This window comes from Haliotis rufescens, unplaced genomic scaffold (genome assembly GCF_023055435.1).
Source record: "Haliotis rufescens isolate VD_foot unplaced genomic scaffold, xgHalRufe1.0.p SCAF_14, whole genome shotgun sequence".
In the NCBI taxonomy this organism is placed as follows: Eukaryota; Metazoa; Mollusca; class Gastropoda; order Lepetellida; family Haliotidae; genus Haliotis; species Haliotis rufescens.
The window spans coordinates 27,581,840-27,602,799 of record NW_025963824.1 but is presented as its reverse complement, the minus strand read 5'-3'; the positions used below and the strand labels follow the sequence as shown (position 1 = coordinate 27,602,799).

Genomic DNA, 20,960 nt, shown 5'->3' with positions numbered 1-20,960 from the left:
GTGCGAACTAGTCCGGACTAATACCGATTTTATAGTGCTAGCCCACCATGCAGCAGTTTAACATGGATACCCCAACCAGACACAGTATAGTGACTCCGAGCCCACCAGTCCTTGTTTTAGCCCCTTAATGCCGAGCGCCAGGCAGGTTACAACAAGTACCATATTTGAATGTCTTTTGGAATGACGAGGCCGGGGATCTAACCCCGACCTTCCGATCTCCGGGGACAGGCTCTACCACTAGACCACGGAGGCAGTCTATGGGGGTATGGGGGTAAGAATACAGGTGTAAACACTGTTTAAATCTGCAGAGCACACCGTGTTTACCTCACATATTGAAGTCATTTGTTTATGAATAACGTCAACAATAATAACTTCACAGCCTGCTTAAATATTCATAAACACACAAAAACTGTAGAAAAATAATGATACCAGTGACATCGTTTGTAAAAGGCGATTAACGGAATCCGATGCTCATGGTATCAATCACTGGATTGTCTGGTCCAAACTCGATCTTTTACTGGCCGCCGCCATACAGCTGGAATATTGCTGGGTGCGGCGTTAAACAACAAACAAACAAGCAAAAGAAAACAAAGTGACATCGTTCATCAAAAGCCCCTCCCATTCTATTATCATCCAATCAGGAACCAGTAGTCCGTTAGTAGGCGTGGCCTAATTTTTGTATGAGTTTATAGAAACATCAACGCAAAAACATTGCTTAACAAGCCAATCATATGCAACGCAATCACTTGCAAATTATTTATATGAAATTGGCTTCACAGTACATTGGACCCATGTGGGGGTTCGAACTCGGGCCTTCAGCGTGATGAGCGAACGCATTAACCGCTTGGCCCCGCCAGTTCTAGACTTTTTAACAAGTGCAGTATGTGAAAAGTCGAGTGTGTGATTACGGTTAACATTTACTGTTAGCCCAACGAAGATCAGGGTTAGAATTGGTCTTCAACAACCAATGATTGTCGTAATAAGCGACTTACGGGATCGGGTGGTCAGACATGGGCGATGAATGTCATCGTATCCCAACTGCGTAGATCGACGCTCATGATGTCAATCACAGGATTCTCAGGTCCAGACTCAATGCTGTACAGGCCGCCGTCATATAGCCGGAATATTGCTGAGTGCGGCGTTAAACAACAAACAAACGTTAAACAACAAACATACAAAATGTACTGTTAGATTTATACACATCATAAAATGGGTTTGCAGATGATGACGAATGACACTTGTTTGGACTGACTGAAGGCGGGGTTTATTTCAGTACCGCTTTTTGTACATTTTGGGGCCTTCCTCACACATGCGCATAACCTTCTCTCTATCTAACGGCCGTTTTCATTTAAGGACTCAATTCCTTGAAGCGAAAAGGACATGTTCTAATTCAGCCCGAACAATAACATGCTGAAACCAGATCGGATTCTGTCAGGAAGTGACGTCATTATGCACTTGAGTGTCCCTGTGCATGACTGCGCATCAATAATAGCATATCCTGTGCTCCTCGAACTTTTACTTGCCTTAAACAAAGCATACATAATGAATAATATCCAATAATTAGGCATATCGTATTCAGCATTGGAGTGTTTGATTTCCAAGACGTTGTCACGAGCCCCCAAGGGACTATGTTTTATGAAGATTAATCTGCCATTGTTCGCGGAGTGTTTTCCGTTTTGGGGTATCCGAATACTGGACAACGTGTCGTGACGGTAAATTAAGAAGTCAATTGATCATCCAATGTGTATGACAATTAAAGAAATCGCCATCTTTATCGAAACTGTGGCCATGAATTGGTTAGCTGTTAAGCCTCGCTCTCGGCTTTTATCTCGAGACGAGACATACCGGCGACACGCCATTGTTTCGTATCCGGGCGGCATTGTCAAAGGGCCTCTGATATTACAATATTTCATTGAAATCAAATATTAGGAAATTATTTCATTATTTTCTTTTGTGATCACGCTAATCTGGTCTTGTTTAGAAACACGGAACAAAGCAGCGGAGATGAGAGCTTTAATGCAGAACAGCGTCTGTACCGGCCGGCAGATGGACAACGGGTATTTTTTACAGGATGGCGAAGAAAGAACGCTCGTCTATCCCTTAGTATAAAAATCAAAACACGTTTATAAATGTACGTCCTTTCGGGAAACTTCGGAAGCAGGTTTCACTATGATATTTCTGTAAGAGAAGAACATGCGACCGGCCTTGATGAAGCTTCGGCCATCTTGAATAATTTTTAGATTCGGTCATTTTGGTCAGCTGTGTCTTTCTCGATATATTTTTATATATTTATTTTGTACATACGATTGTGTGTAAAGTCAATTATTCTTTAAAAAAGTGAAGCCAAGTATTCTTACACAACAGGAAAAAATAACTTCAAGGCATGCTATTCTAACATGGCCGCAAGCTGGCTCCGGGTTGCTTTTCAGAGAGTGGTACCCTGAGGATGGACTGAATGATCGTTTTGTTGGCGGTCATTGAACAGGGAAACTGTACTATTTGCCTTGAATCTGCTCGGTACATTGTCAAACAGAGACCACTTGAAGTTCGTTCAGTAAGAGACCGACTATCGATATTGGGGATCTGTACAGTCAATTTCAACATGGGAGTGAGTGAGTTTGGTTTAACGCCGCTTTTAACAGTATTCCAGTTACATCGCGGCGTGTCAGCCTAATGTGGGAGGAGAGCCCGAAGTAATGCAGGTCTCAGACGTTTACCACTTCGGTGAAACCCACGAGCACGGGTATGGTGCTGACAAACCTAGAAACATAATCGGGGCGAACCGGGATGCCAACTCACAATCATAGGTTTCTGGCGTGTCCAATTTCAACATGCATGGGAAATAGTAATTTCTTTTGCGGCATTTGCATAACGAGGGGCGAAGCCATTTTTAACCCTGCTTGGTGCTACTGTCAATCTCTGCGCATATGTTTTCCCACATATATAAGTGAAGCGGAGGGTAGCCTAGTGGTTTAAGCGATAGCTCGATACGCAAAAACCCGGGTTCGATTCCCACATGGGTACAATGTGTGAATCCTGTTCTCGTGTCCTCCGCCGTGACACATCTTCCCGAGGCAAGAGAGTTAACTGACTTTAAAAGTCCAGTTTCCACCCTTGCCGAACTAGGCTGAAATTCCTGGGCTCGATCGTAGCGCCACCAGTGGCTATTACGAGTTAAGTCCCTTCTGAGCCTTTCCTTTAGACCAATCAGATTCCACTTCTCGTATCACTTGCATTTGTTTGAAACAAAACAGTGGCGCCCAGTCAAGACGATCAGATCGATAATCAATGTCTATGTTGTGATAAAACGGGTCTTTCATCGCGCAATGCGTGAGCACCTTGATTAAAAACATGAAAGATTTGGAAAATATCTGTTGACTACGAGTTGGCGGTGCACATGCTTTGCAAATCCTGCAATCGACCGAAATCTGCACGACAGTTTACGTACCGGATTTCGATTTCGGTGCACGACTTTGATTGGACTATGCGCAGACTCGTTAGTCCAGCCAAAATGTAACTCCATAATACCAGACTTTTTTAGTCAGTTAACTCCCTTGCCTTGCTGGGATATAACTAAAAGCGGCGTAAAACGATACTCACTCACTTTGGAACCAAATCCTACCAGTTGTTGACCACGTGCCTGATATGACAGAAGCACCTGTGCCGTAACATCCCAGTGAAATAATAAATACGAGGAAATCAATCCCGTCCTCATAATATAACTAATTTGCATACTGACATGTTAATATGAAAATTATTATTGTGTAATTAAATTTGCCTATTATACAGGGGTCCAGGTCACTTGATGGAATGTCCCTCTTCACACCCAACACCCTCCATTCCATTTTCCTGCTCATCCGTTTCTCCTTAACCCCGTGTCCCCACAATGCCGTGTATTAAAGTACCAACATTAAATATTCATCTTCTTCAAGTGATCAAGGTTTGGATTTGGATATTAAGTTATCAGAATAAATACCATCAAAATACGGATCACTGACTGGTATTACTGAATACAATCCGATTAAATGCTTCGGGTCACGTGACTGGCACGTGCAGTAACGGCAGGTGCGCTGTGGTCGGAGGTAATCTCGTTTGCTCTCGCTGAGTGGTCTCGTGCCGCGGCACCGATACGTGGTGTTGCCCATTGTGTGGGAGCGTTGTCAACACGGTGCCAGTGCTGGTCATTGTATGTGACGTGTATTTGTCCATTGTGAGGCGAACCATGGGCTTGAGAGTAACAATGGTCGTTTTTGCCAGATTCACAATGGCATCGTCTGACTGCCACAGACCATGGCAGAGCTGTTAGAGATTGGCAATTTGTGGTTTGGGGGTCAAAGAGCCTCACCGACAAAGCAATGGAGTGGTCTAACACTTTGTTGGCTTTTTAATGTATGCTGATGAATAAAACGTATGTAGCCTAATGCTAGGGGAAGGAGTAAAGATGATGATGATGATGATGATGATGATGATGATGATGATGATGATGATGATGATGCTGACCGAGAGTGATCCACTTTGGTAATGCGGTGATGATGGTGCTGCTCATGATGATGATGATGATTGTCAAGACAATGCCCGAGAGTGATGCACGTCTCAGTCGTTTACCACTTTGGTTAAACCCACGAGCATGTGTATGGTGCTGAAAAACCCAGAAACATAATCGAGGTGAACCGGGATTCGAGCCCTCAGTCATAGGTTTCTGGCGTCCCCAAGGGAAGCAACTATGCACAGGCAATTGCGATGCCTTAGACGACTGGGCCACCCGTGCCCCCTTTAGACATCTAAAGAGCGCTCCAGCAGTAAATGGAGAGTTACGCCCTTAATATTATTCAAGCCCATCATCAGCAGCAGATTACCTGCTGCCATGTATCCTTGGCCTGGCCACTGGTGGTAAGGATCTCCAATGACGATGCGTTGTCATTGTACATGTGGGAGGCCATGCTGCCAAAGGCGCCGCAGTCCGCTGGGTAGAGTTGCGTCCCTTATGCGTGCACAATACCAATGACTGTGGGTTCGAATGCCAGATTTGCCCTGATTATGTTTCTAGGTTTATCAGCACGATACCCATAGCAGTTGGTTTCATCAAGGTGATAAACATCTGAGACCTGCATCACTACAACTGATATGACTTGAATACTGTTCAAAGCCGCGTCACTCACTCAATCACTCACTCACTCACTCAGCATCTTCCCGGGGCAAGGGAGTTAACTGACTTTAAAAGTCCAGTTTCCACCCTTGCCGAACTCGGCAGGAGTTTCTGGGCTCGACTGTAGCGCCACCAGTGGCTCCTACGAGTTATGTCCCTTCTATGTACCCCCTGCAGACCAATAAGATTCCACCTCTCTTATCACTTGCATTTACTTCAAACAAAATGGCGGCGCCAAGTCAAGACGGTTTCATCGATAATAAAGATCTTTATTGTAATAAAACGAGTCTCACCTCGCGAAGGGCATCAAATCACTTGAGCACCTTGATTAAAAACATGAAAAGATTTGGAAAATATCTGTCGACGCCCAGCTGACGGTACACGTGCTCTGCAAATCCTACAATCGAACGAATTCGGCACAGCGGTTGCCATGTTGTTTATGAACCGAATGTCGATTTCGTTACGTTATTTTGATTGGACTATGCATAGGTTGTTAGTCCAGCCGAAATATAACCCCATAATTCCAGCCTAGTTCAGCAAGGGTGGAAACTGGGCTTTAAATGTCAGTTAACTCCCTTGCCTCGAGAAGAGGTCACTCACTCACTCACTCACTCACTGATTCACCTACCCAGAAACCCACCCACTCACTCACTCACTCACTCACTCACTCACTCTCTCACTCACTCACTCACTCACTCACTCACACACTTCCATGGTGCTCTCTGCATATACCGGTATATATATATATATATATTTAAAAATAAGATGACCTTATTTCTGGGACTCAAATGTCAGTATGTTTTTTCATGCAGCATTAATTGTATGAGCGGATATCCAGGTTAGCCAAAAAGCAGGGTGAAGAAACAAAGACGATTAAATAATCAACTTCCGCTAGTCCCGGGGTGAACATGACGCAGCATTCAGCCCGGGAAAACCGGAAGTATATTCTCTATCACAATGGAGCGATTGTTACGCATATCTGCACATTAACCAGTTCTGATGATAGTTACATTATATTTAAAGTTCGTTTTATCGTAAGTATCATAATTATTTGTAACTGATGCTTTTAAAAACATAAAAGCTATTATTTGCCTTTATATAATGTGAGGAAATGGCATCACTGATTCATGACGAAAATACCTGCTGGGTCGCTGATAATATGTGATTACGTTTAACCATAAGAAATTCTTGAATCCCCCGCCCAGTTGCGAACCTGACCCAAGATTTGGTTTGTTGTTCAACGCCATACTCAGATTGTTCATAGATTCACAGACCGCCTCCGTGGTCTAGTGGTAGAGCGGATGGTCCGGAGTTCGATCCCCGGCCGCGTCATACAAAAAGACGTTAAAAGATGGTTGTTATCTTGTCTGGCGCTCGGCTTTATGGGGCTAAAACAAGGACTGGTCGGCTTGGAGTCAGTATACTGTGTCTGAGTGGGGTATTCATGTTAAACTGCGGCATGGTATCTCAGTGAGCTAGCACTATAAATCGGCATCAGTCCGGACTAGTACAAGCAGCCACACAAACACACACACGTACATGCACGTCGCTATATAAGTGCAATAATCTTGAACGCGACGTTAAACCCCATTTCACCTCACCTCACCTCATAGATTCACAAAATATGACAAAAATTGTTTGTTGCTAAACATCAATTTCAGCAATATTCCAGGTATATGACGTCGGTCAGGTAAATAATCGCGTCTGGACTAGACAATCTGGTGTTTGATATCATGAACACCTATCTACGGAATTAGGATACAATGACATGAATCAGCAAAGTTAGCGAGCCTAACTACCTGATCCCTTTAGTCGCCTCTTTTGAAAGTCGTGGGTTGCTGAATACCTATTCTAACCTTGATCATCACCGCCAACAATATTACGGCTATATGAAGACGGCCTGTAATTAATCGAGTCTAAACGAGACAAACCAGTGGTTGATATAATGAACAACGGTGTGTGTGTGTGTGTGTGTGTGTGTGTGTGTGTGTGTGGCGGGGGGCGGTTAGAGAGAAAGGATACATCGATACTTGTAATATATTTGCTCTAGGTGTGAAAAAACATATACATGTAATGCTAAATCGCCACTGCGCCGGAATGTGTGTTTTTTCTACTCGTTTAGGTAGACAGGATCCCAGTCAAACAGAAGCCATGACACAGAGCGTCTGATGTGGCCTTGACAGGAGGACTCAGACAGAGGTCTCGTTCCAATGTGGTCATTAAAATAAGAATCTAGGTTTCACAAACAAAACGGAATCAGGACAAAGTTTTTCTCTTACAAAAAGTAGAAATAGTGAAATACTGTTCAGACCCTACTCACTCACTCAATCGGTTACAAACAGAAACGTTCACACAAGTGACAGAAATTTGGCACCGTGGCCCCTTATTTAACTGTAGATGGCTAGACTACCGTATTTTGGAAAAGGGTAGAATGAACCAAAAATTCGTACTGTAGAAAATAAGTAGAGAAAATTAGCCGAGTGTGTTTCCGTATAAACTATTAACTTGGAATGAATATTGTTTCATGCGCACCGTTGGCCTTTTTCTTCGTCGTATATAATATTGACGATGCGGACATGTACGAGAGTAACACAAATTTTATCATGTGATGTCATTCTTAAAATAATCGATGTTTAAGACATAATATCCCTCACTAAAGTAACTTTAAAACCCGTCAATATATTGGTAGAGCTAGTGAACATAAATCTATTTATCCGAATTCAAAACAAGTTGGAATTCGATCACGGTTCCATCACTTGCAATTGAAAGTCCGTTTGGCACTAAAAATAAATCAAAACGGGAATAGTCTATTACATGTCAAAACGGTACACGGCAATGAATTATCTGTACCCAACAATATCTGCTGTTATTATTTTTATTCCCATCACTGGAAGAAAGTTGTTTCAGAACATCATATTGTGATGTGTTCAAGGTGACATCTTGAAAGGAGGGATCACAACGGTAGGAGGAACAGCACAAACACGTTCTGCACGTGCTACAAAGTGTACGTCGTTGATGACTGACAAGATGCGCTACTCACCTGATTTTTAAGGTGTGTGAATTCTTTCAGTGTGATGCTGAAACAGGAAAAAACATTTATGTCATTCATAAATACTTGCAACGAGCTTCCAAAGATCTTGATATGTCTCCAAACAAGCTGAAAATGTTGTCCGTCAACGGGACTCTAGCAGTCGTTCTCATTGTCTAAAACGAGATGGCGCAGTCGTCTAAGGCGCCGCGAAATCCAGAAACCTATGATTGAGGGTTCGAATCCCGGTTCGCCCCGATTATGTTTCTAGGTTTGTCAGCACCATACCCGTGCTCATGGGTTTCACCGAAGTGGTAAACGTCTGAGACCTGCATCACTTCGGGCTTTCCTCCCACATTAAGCTGACACGCCGCGATATAACTGGAATACTGTTTAAAGCGGCGTAAAACCCAACTCACTCACTCTAAAACGAGAAAATGGAGTTTCGAGTTAAGGTAGCCACCAAGAGCTGATCTAGCATTATTGTCTTTTCCTGAGTATGTCGTCACGTTACCTTAATCTTCCTCCCACATTAAGCTGACACGCCGTCATATAACTGGAATACTGTTAAACGCGGCGTTAAACACAACTCACTCACTCACTCACTATTTCGTTAACATCCTGACAGTCGAGATTTTCACCGAATTAGAAACCGTACCAGACAAAACCCAAAAGTTGTTAGCCCCAGACAAAAATAGTTTGTTTTTGTTATGTTTTCGGGTATTTTTGTTGGTTTTTTTTAATATTCCGAAAGATGATGAGTATTGTTGTGTTTCTCATTGCTTCATTGATGTGAGAAATCAACGACACGGAGGTAAGAGGTCAAACGATAACATATTTCTTGTGGTCATTTCTCTATTCTCGTCAAACAGCGACCATGACTCGCTTACGTCTCCAGCACGTACAGCTGACAAGTCAGTACGTGCCCGGCCCGATTGTGTCTGTTGTCTGCAGACTGACATAAAGGTGTCCGGCCTTACTGTGTATGTTGTCTGCAGACTGACATAAAAGCGTCCGACCTTATTGTGTCTGTTGTCTGCAGACTGACATAAAAGCGTCCGACCTTATTGTGTCTGTTGTCTGCAGACTGACATAAAGGTATCCGACCCGATTATGTCTATGTCTGCAGGCTGACATAAAGGTGTATGGCCTGTTTGTAGCTGTTGTCTGCATATTGAGCTAAAGGAAGTTAAACTTACGTAGATGTAAACTATGTCGCTTTCTTGGTCTTGTGAGTTGTGCTTTTACGCGTTACATAGATGTAAATAGGAGTTTGTTGAGTTAGTAAGTGAGTTTGCGTGTGCTGAAGATGAAAAAACGGAGCTTGTGTTAGTGAGTGGATTATGGTTTTAACATGAGTCAGTGGTGTAAATATGGAGTTTGTGGAGTGAGTGAGTGAAATGTAAAAACGGAACTTGTTTTTTAAGTGAGTGGCATGATTTTACGCATGTCAAAGAGTGAGTGAGTTGGGTTTAACGCCGCTTTTAACAGTATTATAATTATATCGCGGCGTGTCAGCTTAATGTGTGAGGAAAGCCCGAAGTGATGCAGGTCTAAGACGTTTACCACTTCGGTGAAACACATGAGCACGGATATGGTGCTGACAAACCTAGAAACATAATCGGAGCGAACCGGGATTCGAACCCACAATCATAGGTTTCTGGCGTGCCCAAGTGACGCAACTCTGCACAGCGAATCGCGGCGCCTTAGACGACTGGGCCACCCGTGCCCCCGCATGTCAAAGAAGTGAAAAACGGGTTGTGAGTTAGTGAGTGACTTGAGGTTTCACGCATGTCAAGTATCTAAACAAAATGTTTATTGAGTTAGTGAGTTTAATTACAATCAAAACAGAATGCCAATCCCCTGCAAATCTAATGTTGCTCCTCATGTTCCAAATTAACAAAGCGTTTTTACATCGGATACTTTAAAATGTGAAAAAAAGACACGCTGATTTATTGTCAGAGTCTCCTTTAACACAATCTTGTCGCTCAATCACCAATCAGCCAATCAGCAAGAACCTTTGTGCATTAGGCGGTAGAAGCATGTGGTGCTATTTGGCAACAGAATTTATGACACGACAACAGTGCAACAAAAACATAACAATAACATGCATAAAACTTCACCAAATCACAATCGCTCACTGATTTCCTTAGGTATTTCGTAAGAGACGAAAAGTCGCTTCCAGAACGTTTTTCCTATTAACATGGGACATTTCAGACGAATAAAGGCTCCACATTTCCCACAATTGATGATTCACACGTCATTTCATAGGAGTAGCCAATAAAGTTAAGTCATCCGTTGTTTACGCATGCGCACTATGGCCCGTTATTGTTTCCTGGGGCTGGACCCAAGGCTATCTATCTGATTGAAGGGTGCCATCATCTTGCCCAACAATAACCTTAAATCAAAGGGAGACAACTGCAATTGTGGAAAATCTCCTTTCTGCCTGGCCGAATTCCTTTACGATTTTAATTGCGGAGTAATAATGAGATAGGGCGGGGATTATGGCATAGATGATCCCTTAATATCACCAGTGTGTTTTTTAATAGGAAATTGATAACTATTGTCTCGTAGCTAGCCGTCTGTAATATTTTAGAAGGGCATATTGACCCAATGCGCATGCGCCAACTTTTGTGTGCGGTCAGGCAGTGCAGGTTTTGATAGATTTGTAGGAAAACGCGATAGTCAATTTTGACCAAACTACGTAAATAATTAAAGCTATGACGATGCGCCTCGGTTGTAAATTATAAGCGACAGGTATTTTGCTTTAACGGGATTATGCGGTTTGTTCCACACGCTGCATAATTTATGATATACTTCAGTGTGACAGACTGAGTTTTCCGAAGTTGAGAAAAGTAATTTTTAATTGCAGTGAACTTAACAATGAATATTTCACTGCTGTGAACATAACACTTTGACGGAACTATTGTCATTCAAGAGTGACCTCCCCTCAAATTGTCTCCCTTTATCGTAAGTGTGTGGCCGAGCACGAACTGTTGAGTTCCTTTTTACGTTAGTTTCACATTGACTTGGTTTGGTTGGTTTGTTGTTTAACGCCACACTCAGCAATATTCCAGCTATATGACGGCGGTCTGTAAATAATCGAGTCTGGACCAGACAATCCAGTGATTGATATCATGAGCATCGATCCACGCAATTGGGATCGATGACATTCATCAACCAAGTCAGCGAGCCTGACCACCCGATCCCGTTAGTCGCCTTTTACGACAAGCATAGTCACCTTTTACGGCAAGCATGGGTTGCTGAAGACCCATTCTACCCCGGAATTTCACATTGACAAGGCAAACTACAGTCAGAAGGCCATTTATGGGGTTAATATCGCTTCATGCCGTTTGTTTATCTCTTGAAAATGTTTCGCTATGAACTGTAAATATCTCATTTAACTCGTCAATCGAGAGTGTTCGTTTCGCAAAGCGCCATTTTTGTGACTTGACCAGCGTGTATTCTTTCGCTTCCAACAGCTGTCTAGTAGTTTTCAAGAATAGTTTTTGTTAAAGTTGATTTTGTATATAATCATATCTTTATTATGATACAGAATTATCGTGACCCCAAATATTATTTGTTACTTTTGTTTATATTTTTTAATGTTTTGCAAACACGAAACTATATTTTTTGTCGCAACTACAAGGGGTGGTGAACCGTCCCTGTGTGTTTGGAAGGGAGTATAGGTAGTTCAATGTTTTACATTTGGAATGAAATCATTTATTTTTCAGGTGGACTACACAAAAAGTATGTAACAAAAAGGATATTCCATGTGTCTGTGAAATATCATGTTTCCCTCATCTCGTGTCGGGGAAAAGGAGATATTTTCACTCGTGGCTACAGAAGACCTAGGCCATGCTTGGGCCGGGGCTGACTCCTTATGGCAGAACACAGACGTGAGTTGTATTCTTTATATTTATAATGTTTATATGTAAAACACAACATATTTGATTGAAGTAATTGTTAATTTAGACTACTGGGATATGTGTACAAAGCAAAGATGTTGTTTCTATTTGTTGTTTTCTGAACCTCACCATCAGCAACCGTATTCAACGAGGGGGCACGGGTGGCCCAGTCGTCTAAGGCGCCGCGATTTGCTGTGCAGAGTTGCGTCCCTTGGACACGCCAGAAACTTATGATTGTGGGAATCCCGCTTCACCCCGATTATGTTTCTAGGTTTGTCAGCACCATACCCGTGCTCGTGGGTTTCACCGAAGTGGTAAACGTCTGAGACCTGCATCACTTCGGGCTTTCCTCCCACATTAAGCTGACACGCCGTGATATAACTGGAACACTCTTAAAAGCGGCGTTAAACACAACTCACTCACTCACTAGTATTCAACGATACAAAGCTTTAATTGGTTAGAGAGTATCAGTATAAAGTGATTCTTGCCGCAACAATAGTCACCTTTATGTGTTTAAAAGATTTTTATTTCTCTTTTCAGTTGGTGGACAGGACGAGGAGAACAGATGGCTGGTGAATCAATTGAGATAATGCAGCCTTTATGCTTTAAACTTCATTTTGTGGGAAGACACAGATTCTTAATTCGGTGTGTTCAGAACTGGCATTAGATACTCGACATCAGGATTCCACTCGAGAGATGTGCCAAAAGACTAAATTGTGCCAAATCATCCATGTGCCAAAGACTGGAGGCTTTTAGGATACCGACAGACGTTTTACCTTCATATGATTGTGCCATGGATTGTACATACTTAATTAAGGGACACTTTGCCTTGATTTTCTTTATTGAACCGTTCCATTTTAAGATGTTACTCAAAGGTTGTGATTTCATTTGAAGCGGTACTAAAAACTGTGTCATTTGTTCAGACAATCGCTTGCCTTGTGTTTTGTAATACTCCTAACTCGTTGGCGTTACCGGTATGGGAAATCTCGTGATTTCGCGACAATTTAAACTAGTAAGGGCTGGTAACTCTGCAGAGTGGATGGGGATAACCCTGCAGGTATCTGGCAGACCACAAGTGACATTGGACTCTCTCACAATGCAGCATTCACCCTAATTAAACCATGTATGGAACGAAAATCAGTGATGACACCAGGTGTTCGCGAAAAGGAGATAAGCATGAGCTGCTCTATACCCAACATAAGTCCGGACAAGTACAAACAGCCACACACACGCCAACCTCACCTCAACTCAACTCAACTCAACTCACATACAATATCTCAACTCAACTCAACTCAACTCACATACAATATCTCAACTCAACTCAACTCACATACAATATCTCAACTCAACTCAACTCACATACAATATCTCAACTCAACTCAACTCACATACAATATCTCAACTCAACTCAACTCACATACAATATCTCAACTCAGCTCAACTCAACTCAACTCAACTCACATACAATATCTCAACTCAACTCAACTCACATACAATATCTCAACTCAGCTCAACTCAACTCAACTCAACTCAACTCAACTCAACTCAACTCAACTCAACGCAACGCAACGCAACGCAACGCAACGCAACGCAACTCAACTACAATATCAATCACTGAATTGTCTGATTCAGACTCTATCATTTACAGACCACTGTAGCAGACCAATATAGCAGGACTATTGCCACCTGCGTCGTGAAACAGCAAACAAACAAACAAGTTTACTCACAAACAGTGATTTACAACGGTTTAAAGCAGTCCCAAACTACATTCACCCACTTTTAGTATCAGCCTTCTCCGGGACAACCCCCTCGATTTATTAACTACTTGTAGAGACAGATAATTGAATTTCTGATCAGCGTAAAAAGCCTTCAAGACGATGCTGACATGTTTTTTACGTGTTTGCAACACGTGTTGGTTAGAGATCACTTGAAAGACACTGTCCTGATTTTTGCATAATTTGAACAGATGTTTTAAATCTGACTTAATTTAGTCCTTCTAAACACATTTTCAAAGACATGGATTCTGCTTTCAGATCGTGTTCAGTGTTAAAGCCAGCATGAGTCATATGAATAAATCTTCTCAGCAGGTGGTGACTGGGATCCCGCTACCCCATAGCGCATACCGATTATCCGTTGTATTATATATCCGCTCTTTTATTATAAATATGTATTAATTGGTAAAGGAGCTGTGATACACTGGATAATCGAGGCTATGCTTTTCACTTTTCATCATCAGCAAATACTGAGGGAATTGTGATTAACAGTGATGTCAAGGCACAAGAAGGGTAGCCAGGCCTAGAGGCAAGGGTAGACAGGCCTAGAGGCAAGGGTAGGCAGGCCTAGAGGCAAGGGTAGACAGACCTAGAGGCAAGGGTAGACAGGACTAGAGGCAAGGGTAGACAGGACTAGAGGCAAGGGTAGGACAGGCCTAGAGGCAAGGGTAGTCAGGCCTAGAGGCAAGGGTAGACAGACCTTGAGGCATGTGTAGACAGACCTTGAGGCAAGGGTAGACAGACCTGGAGGCAAGGGTAGGAAAGGCCTAGAGGCAAGGGTTGACAGACCTGGAGGCAAGGGTAGACAGGCCTAGAGGCAAGGGTTGACAGACCTGGAGGCAAGGGTAGGACAGGCCTAGAGGCAAGGGTAGACAGACCTGGAGGCAAGGGTAGACAAGCCTAGAGGCAAGGTAGGAAAGGCCTAGAGGCAAGGGTAGGACAGGCCTAGAGGCAAGGGTAGACAAGCCTAGAGGCAAGGGTAGACAAGCCTAGAGGCAAGGTAGGAAAGGCCTAGAGGCAAGGGTAGGACAGGCCTAGAGGCAAGGGTAGACAGGCCTAGAGGCAGGTGTAGACAGGACTAGAGGCCAGGGTAGGACAGGCCTAGAGGCAAGGGTAGACAAGCCTAGAGGCAAGGGTAGACAGACCTGGAGGCAAGGGTAGGAAAGGCCTAGAGGCAAGGGTAGGACAGGCCTAGAGGCAAGGGTAGACAGGCCTAGAGGCAAGGGTAGACAGACCTGGAGGCAAGGGTAGGACAGGCCTAGAGGCCAGGGTAGGACAGGCCTAGAGGCAAGGGTAGACAGGCCTAGAGGCAAGGGTAGACAGACCTAGAGGCAAGGGTAGACAGACCTGGAGGCAAGGGTAGGACAGGCCTAGAGGCCAGGGTAGGACAGGCCAAGAGGCAGGTGTAGACAGACCTAGAGGCCAGGGTAAGACAGGCCTAGAGGCAAGGGTAGACAGACCTAGAGGCAAGGGTAGGAAAGGCCTAGAGGCAAGGGTAGGACAGGCCTAAAGGCAAGGGTAGACAGGCCTAGAGGCAAGGGCAGACAGACCTAGAGGCAAGGGTTGACAGGCCTAGAGGCCAGGGTAGACAGGCCTTAAGGCAAGGGTAGGACAGGCCTAGAGGCAAGGGTAGGACAGGACTAGAGGCAAGGGTAGGACAGGCCTAGAGGCAAGGGTAGACAGACCTAGAGGCAAGGGTAGGAAAGGCCTAGAGGCAAGGGTAGGACAGGCCTAAAGGCAAGGGTAGACAGGCCTAGAGGCAAGGGTAGACAGGCCTAGAGGCAAGGGTTAAAAGACCTAGAGGCAAGGGTTGACAGGCCTAGAGGCCAGGGTAGACAGGCCTTAAGGCAAGGGTAGGACAGGCCTAGAGGCAAGGGTAGACAGGCCTAGAGGCAAGGGTAGGACAGGCCTAGAGGCAAGGGTAGGACAGGCCTAAAGGAAAGGGTAGGACAGGCCTAGAGGCAAGGGTAGACAGAGCTAGAGGCAAGGGTAGGAAAGGCCTAGAGGCAAGGGTAGGACAGGCCTAGAGGCAAGGGTAGGACAGGCCTAGAGGCAAGGGTAGACAGAGCTAGAGGCAAGGGTAGGACAGGCCTAGAGGCAAGGGTAGACAGAGCTAGAGGCAAGGGTAGACAGGCCTAGAGGCAAGGGTAGGACAGGCCTAGAGGCAAGGGTAGACAGAGCTAGAGGCAAGGGTAGGAAAGGCCTAGAGGCAAGGGTAGGACAGGCCTAGAGGCAAGGGTAGGAAAGGCCTAGAGGCAAGGGTAGACAGACCTGGGGGCAAGGGTAGACAGGCCTAGAGGGAAGGGTAGACAGAGCTAGAGGCAAAGGTAGGACAGGCCTAGAGGCAAGGGTAGACAGGCCTAGAGGCAAGGGTAGACAGGCCTAGAGGCAAGTGTAGACAGAGCTAGAGGCAAGGGTAGACAGACCTGGAGGCAAGGGTAGGACAGGCCTAGAGGCAAGGGTAGGACAGGCCTAGAGGCAAGGGTAGGACAGGCCTAGAGGCAAGGGTAGACAGGCCTAGAGGCAAGGGTAGACAGAGCTAGAGGCAAGGGTAGGAAAGGCCTAGAGGCAAGGGTGGGACAGGCCTAGAGGCAAGGGTAGGAAAGGCCTAGAGGCAAGGGTAGACAGACCTAGAGGGAAGGGTAGACAGAGCTAGAGGCAAGGGTAGGACAGGCCTAGAGGCAAGGGTAGGACAGGCCTAGAGGCAAGGGTAGACAGAGCTAGAGGGAAGGGTAGACAGAGCTAGAGGCAAGGGTAGACAGACCTAGAGGGAAGGGTAGACAGAGCTAGAGGCAAGGGTAGACAGGCCTAGAGGCAAGGGTAGGACAGGCCTAGAGGCAAGTGTAGACAGACCTGGGGGCAAGGGTAGACAGACCTGGAGGCAAGGGTAGGACAGGCCCAGAGGCAAGGGTAGGACAGGCCTAGAGGCAAGGGTAGGACAGGCCTAGAGGCAAGGGTAGACAGGCCTAGAGGCAAGGGTAGACAGAGCTAGAGGCAAGGGTAGGAAAGGCCTAGAGGCAAGGGGAGACAGGCCTAGAGGCAAGGGTAGACAGGGAAGAGGCTAGGGTAGACAGACCTGGAGGCAAGGGTAGACAGACCTGGAGGCAAGGGAAGACAGGCCTAGAGGCAAGTGTAGACAGGGCAAGAGGCAAGGGTAGACAGGCCTAGAGGCAAGGGTAGACAGGCCTAGAGGCAAGGGTAGACAGAGCTAGAGGCAAGGGTAGATAGACCTAGAGGCAAGGGTAGACAGAGCTAGAGGCAAGGGTAGGACAGGCCTAGAGGCAAGGGTAGACAGGCCTAGAGGCAAGGGTAGACGGGCCTAGAGGCAAGGGTAGGACAGGCCTAGAGGCAAGGGTAGACAGGCCTAGAGGCAAGGGTAGACAGGCCTAGAGGCAAGGGTAGACAGGGCAAGAGGCAAGGGTAGGACAGACCTAGAGGCAAGGGTAGACAGGGCAAGAGGCAAGGGTAGACAGACCTGGAGGCAAGGGTAGACAGACCTGGAGGCAGGTGTAGACAGACCTGGAGGCAAGGGTAGACTGGCCTAGAGGCAAGGGTAGACAGGCCTAGAGGCAAGGGTAGACAGGCCGAGAGGCAAGGGTAGGACCAAACTACCTGGTGACAGGTGGGATACGAATATAGTACAATGACGGTAGGACGGCACTTCAGAAAGAACACGTGAAGAGGATTCACCATATAAGGCAAGTGTTTTAAGGGTAATATACTATCGAATATTGGTAATCTAAACTATTCAACAAAGTGTGCAAAATATTCAACCACATTAACATGCATTTCCATACAAATAAGGATATCGTGTTATGAAACTAAACCGTTCATGAAATTTTCAAATCAATTGTTATCACAAGGATGAAACGTGGCAAACCCATTACGTTAAACAAAAAACAGTTTTCATCCTGTGCGTGAAATATGAGGAGAGTTAATTTGTCATTTCCACTTCATGATTCAGACGCTGAAACAATATGCCTCAGGCATAAAACACACTTTAAAAAAAAACAAATTAAAATAAACTTTGAACTGCACGTGCGATATAGCTTAAAAAGTACTCATTTTAAAAAATTAAATAAAAATAAAAATCGGCTAAAAATCTAAAGGATGTGATGAGAGTGATAGAAAACAAAGACAGGCACAGGCAGACATAATGTTGCTGAAAAAGACGCTAGTTGGGGGACAGAGAAGATCAGAGCCGTCAAGTGACTCACACAGATGAAAAAGATTAAAATTGGAAATTAAAATCTGGCGTTTGTTTCAGCTCTTGCGTCTGATCAGAAACGGTTCACGAACTCAAAATCGCAATTTTAGTATCGGTAATTAGATTCTGACGAAGGCTTGTTGAAGGGATGTTTTGTGTGCAAATATGACAAGGGCACACCACGGGGTCGTTGAAATCAGCCAATCAGAACAAACAGTGAAAATCAGGTCAATTTTGTCAGCCAATGAGATTGTGCTTTGTTTTATGTACCTCCTGATGTCGTGACATTCGTGATGCTTTCATAATGTTGTATCCTTTGGTGAACTCAGGGCTAATAACGAGATTTCATTGTTGTTGCTTTATCAACCTGTAAAAGTTATAATTTTACTAATTGTTTACTTTTGGTTAGGCGTTAAATTTGGGCACTTATTCAATAAAGGCGGGTGCCAATGGCGGTCGCCTAAGGCGCTGAACATTATTCGCCGTGAGGAGTTGCGTCCCCTAGGCTTTCCAGAATCTGTAAAGGACCATCGGTTCGAATCCCTGATTTACCTTGTTTGTGCTGCTAGGGCTTGTCAGAATCATATCCATGGTCGTGGGTTTCACAAAAGTGATAAAGGCATCACCTTGGCGTTTCCTCCCAAGATGAGTGAGTGAGTGAGTATGGTTTTACGCCGCTTTTAGCAATATTCCAGCAATATCACGGCGGGGGACACCAGAAATGGGCTTCACACATTGTACCCATGTCGGGAATCGAGCCTAGGTCGTCGGCGTGACGAGCGAACGCTTTAACCACTAGGCTACCCGACCGCCCCTCCCAAGATGACACGTGATAGAATTAAATACTGTTCAAAGCGTCATTAGGTGCAAATTCCAATTTAAAAGTTTGTTTTGTTGTATATTTGAAAAAAAAAGAAAATGTTATCCAGCCCTTTTGGTATGAGAAAGCAAATGCGACATTAATATCTACTCTGTACGAAGATAAGGACAAATTCGATTATAAAATGACACTAAATAAATCGCAACAATAACCGACCCGTGAAGATCCGGGGTAGAAAATAGGTGTTCAGCAACCTATTCTTGCTGTAATAGGCGACTGCTAGTCGTAAGAGGCGACTAATGGGATCGGGTGGTCAGGCTCGCTGACTTGGTTGCAGCATCTCATCGTATCCCATTTGCGTGGATCGATGCTCATGATGTCAATCACAGGATTGTCTGGTCCAGACTCGATTATTCACAGACCGCGGCCATATAGCTGGAATATTGCTGAGTGCGGCGTTAAACAACAAACAAACAAACAAACAAACACACAGTAGTACTGCTTCTCACGTGGTGCTGATGTAATGTCCTATCTGAAGTACTGGACCGCCTCCGTGGTCTAGTGGTAGAGCGTCCGCTCGTAGAGCGGAAGGTCCGGGGTTTGATCCCCGGCCACGTCATGCCAAAAGACGTTAAAAGATACTTGTTGTTACCCTGTCTGGCGCTCGGCATTAAGGGGTTAAAGCAAGGACTGGTCGGCTCGGAGCCAGTATACTGTGTCTAAGTGGGGTATTCGTGTTAAACTGCGGCATGGTATGTCAGTGGTCTAGCACTATAAATCGGCATCAGTCCGGTCTAGTACAAGCAGCCACACACACACACACGCACCAACGCACGCATGCACGTGCATGCACGTCGCTATATAGCAGTGTTGGAAATACCTGCCTGCCCGACCGTCCGAGACGGGTTGATTTCAACTCGGGCTGCCAGATTTTCAAATCCCCCTGCCCGACGGTCGGGTTATATTTCATATGTGACAATATTCTAAATATTTCCCGATGATAAGCATCAATTCACATGTAAAGATGAATGATAAAATGTAACCAGAAAGAAACCCCGTTAGCTTATCCTGAGAAACATATGATTATAGTGGGCAGGCAGGTTTTGGTCAGGGCTGGCAAGTATTTCAGCTAGCCAGTCCTGTGGTCTGGCTGAAATTTTTGGGAGTTTCATACCCTGTATATAGTGCAATAATTTTGGACGCGACGTTAAACGCAATTTCACCTCACCTCTGAAGTACTGATATTCCGTCTTTCTTACGGACGTGTTAGGCAGATTTACATTAAAATGCCAAACTATCTTCAGTAATATAATGCTATTTTAACAATTCAACAACTCTTTCTTTTTTTAAAAACGGCATTCAATACACCTATGACGAAGTATTCGGATCCAGGGAGTGGCCTTTTCATGCATGACCTTCCATGACTCGTGCGCTTGCTCCGAATTTGAACTGGTAACCGTTTCAGAATGCGAAACCGCGTACTTCAGCTGTTATAGACAGCATCCCGGTTTCAGAGCCAATGAGCCGTGGGATGTTCTTGACAGTCACGTGCCCAAACTGTGGACTTACACGATGGGGACAACTGTAGGGATAACGGCGAACTTATCGTATAACATTTCTCTCCCTCCTTCCTCTCTGTCATCAAGCGTCGGTGGTGTAAAGGTTAGCATGGTTGCCTTCCAAGCAGTCGATCCGGGTTCGATTCCCGGCCGACGCAGTTTTTGCTCATACATATTCAATTCTATTCAGAATAACGATAATTTCAAACTGTGCTAAAATGATGGAGCTCTTTTTTTGCGTACGATAACATAATTAGAAGATAAATAGTATGTGTTTTCGGATTTGCGGGTGTTATTGAATGTTTGATGTTAAATTTTCATAGCGTCAACCCGCAAATATCAGAACTCAAAATGTTTATCGACATTTTAACAGCAACCTGTGAAGATCCGGGTTAGAATAGGTCTTCAGCAACCCATACTTGCCGTAAAAGGCGACTATGCTTGACGTAAGAGGCGACTAACGGGATCGGGTGGTCAGGCTCGCTGACTTGGTTGATGCATGTCATCGATCCCAAATGCG

General features: G+C 44.7%; 1 non-coding gene across 1 annotated transcript; it reads left to right on the top strand.

Moving 5' to 3' along the window:
• The first annotated feature begins 20,526 nt into the window (after positions 1 to 20,526).
• Trnag-ucc lies at positions 20,527 to 20,598 on the top strand. The gene has a single exon. It is a non-coding gene; the product is annotated as a tRNA-Gly (tRNA).
• The last annotated feature ends 362 nt before the right edge of the window (positions 20,599 to 20,960 follow it).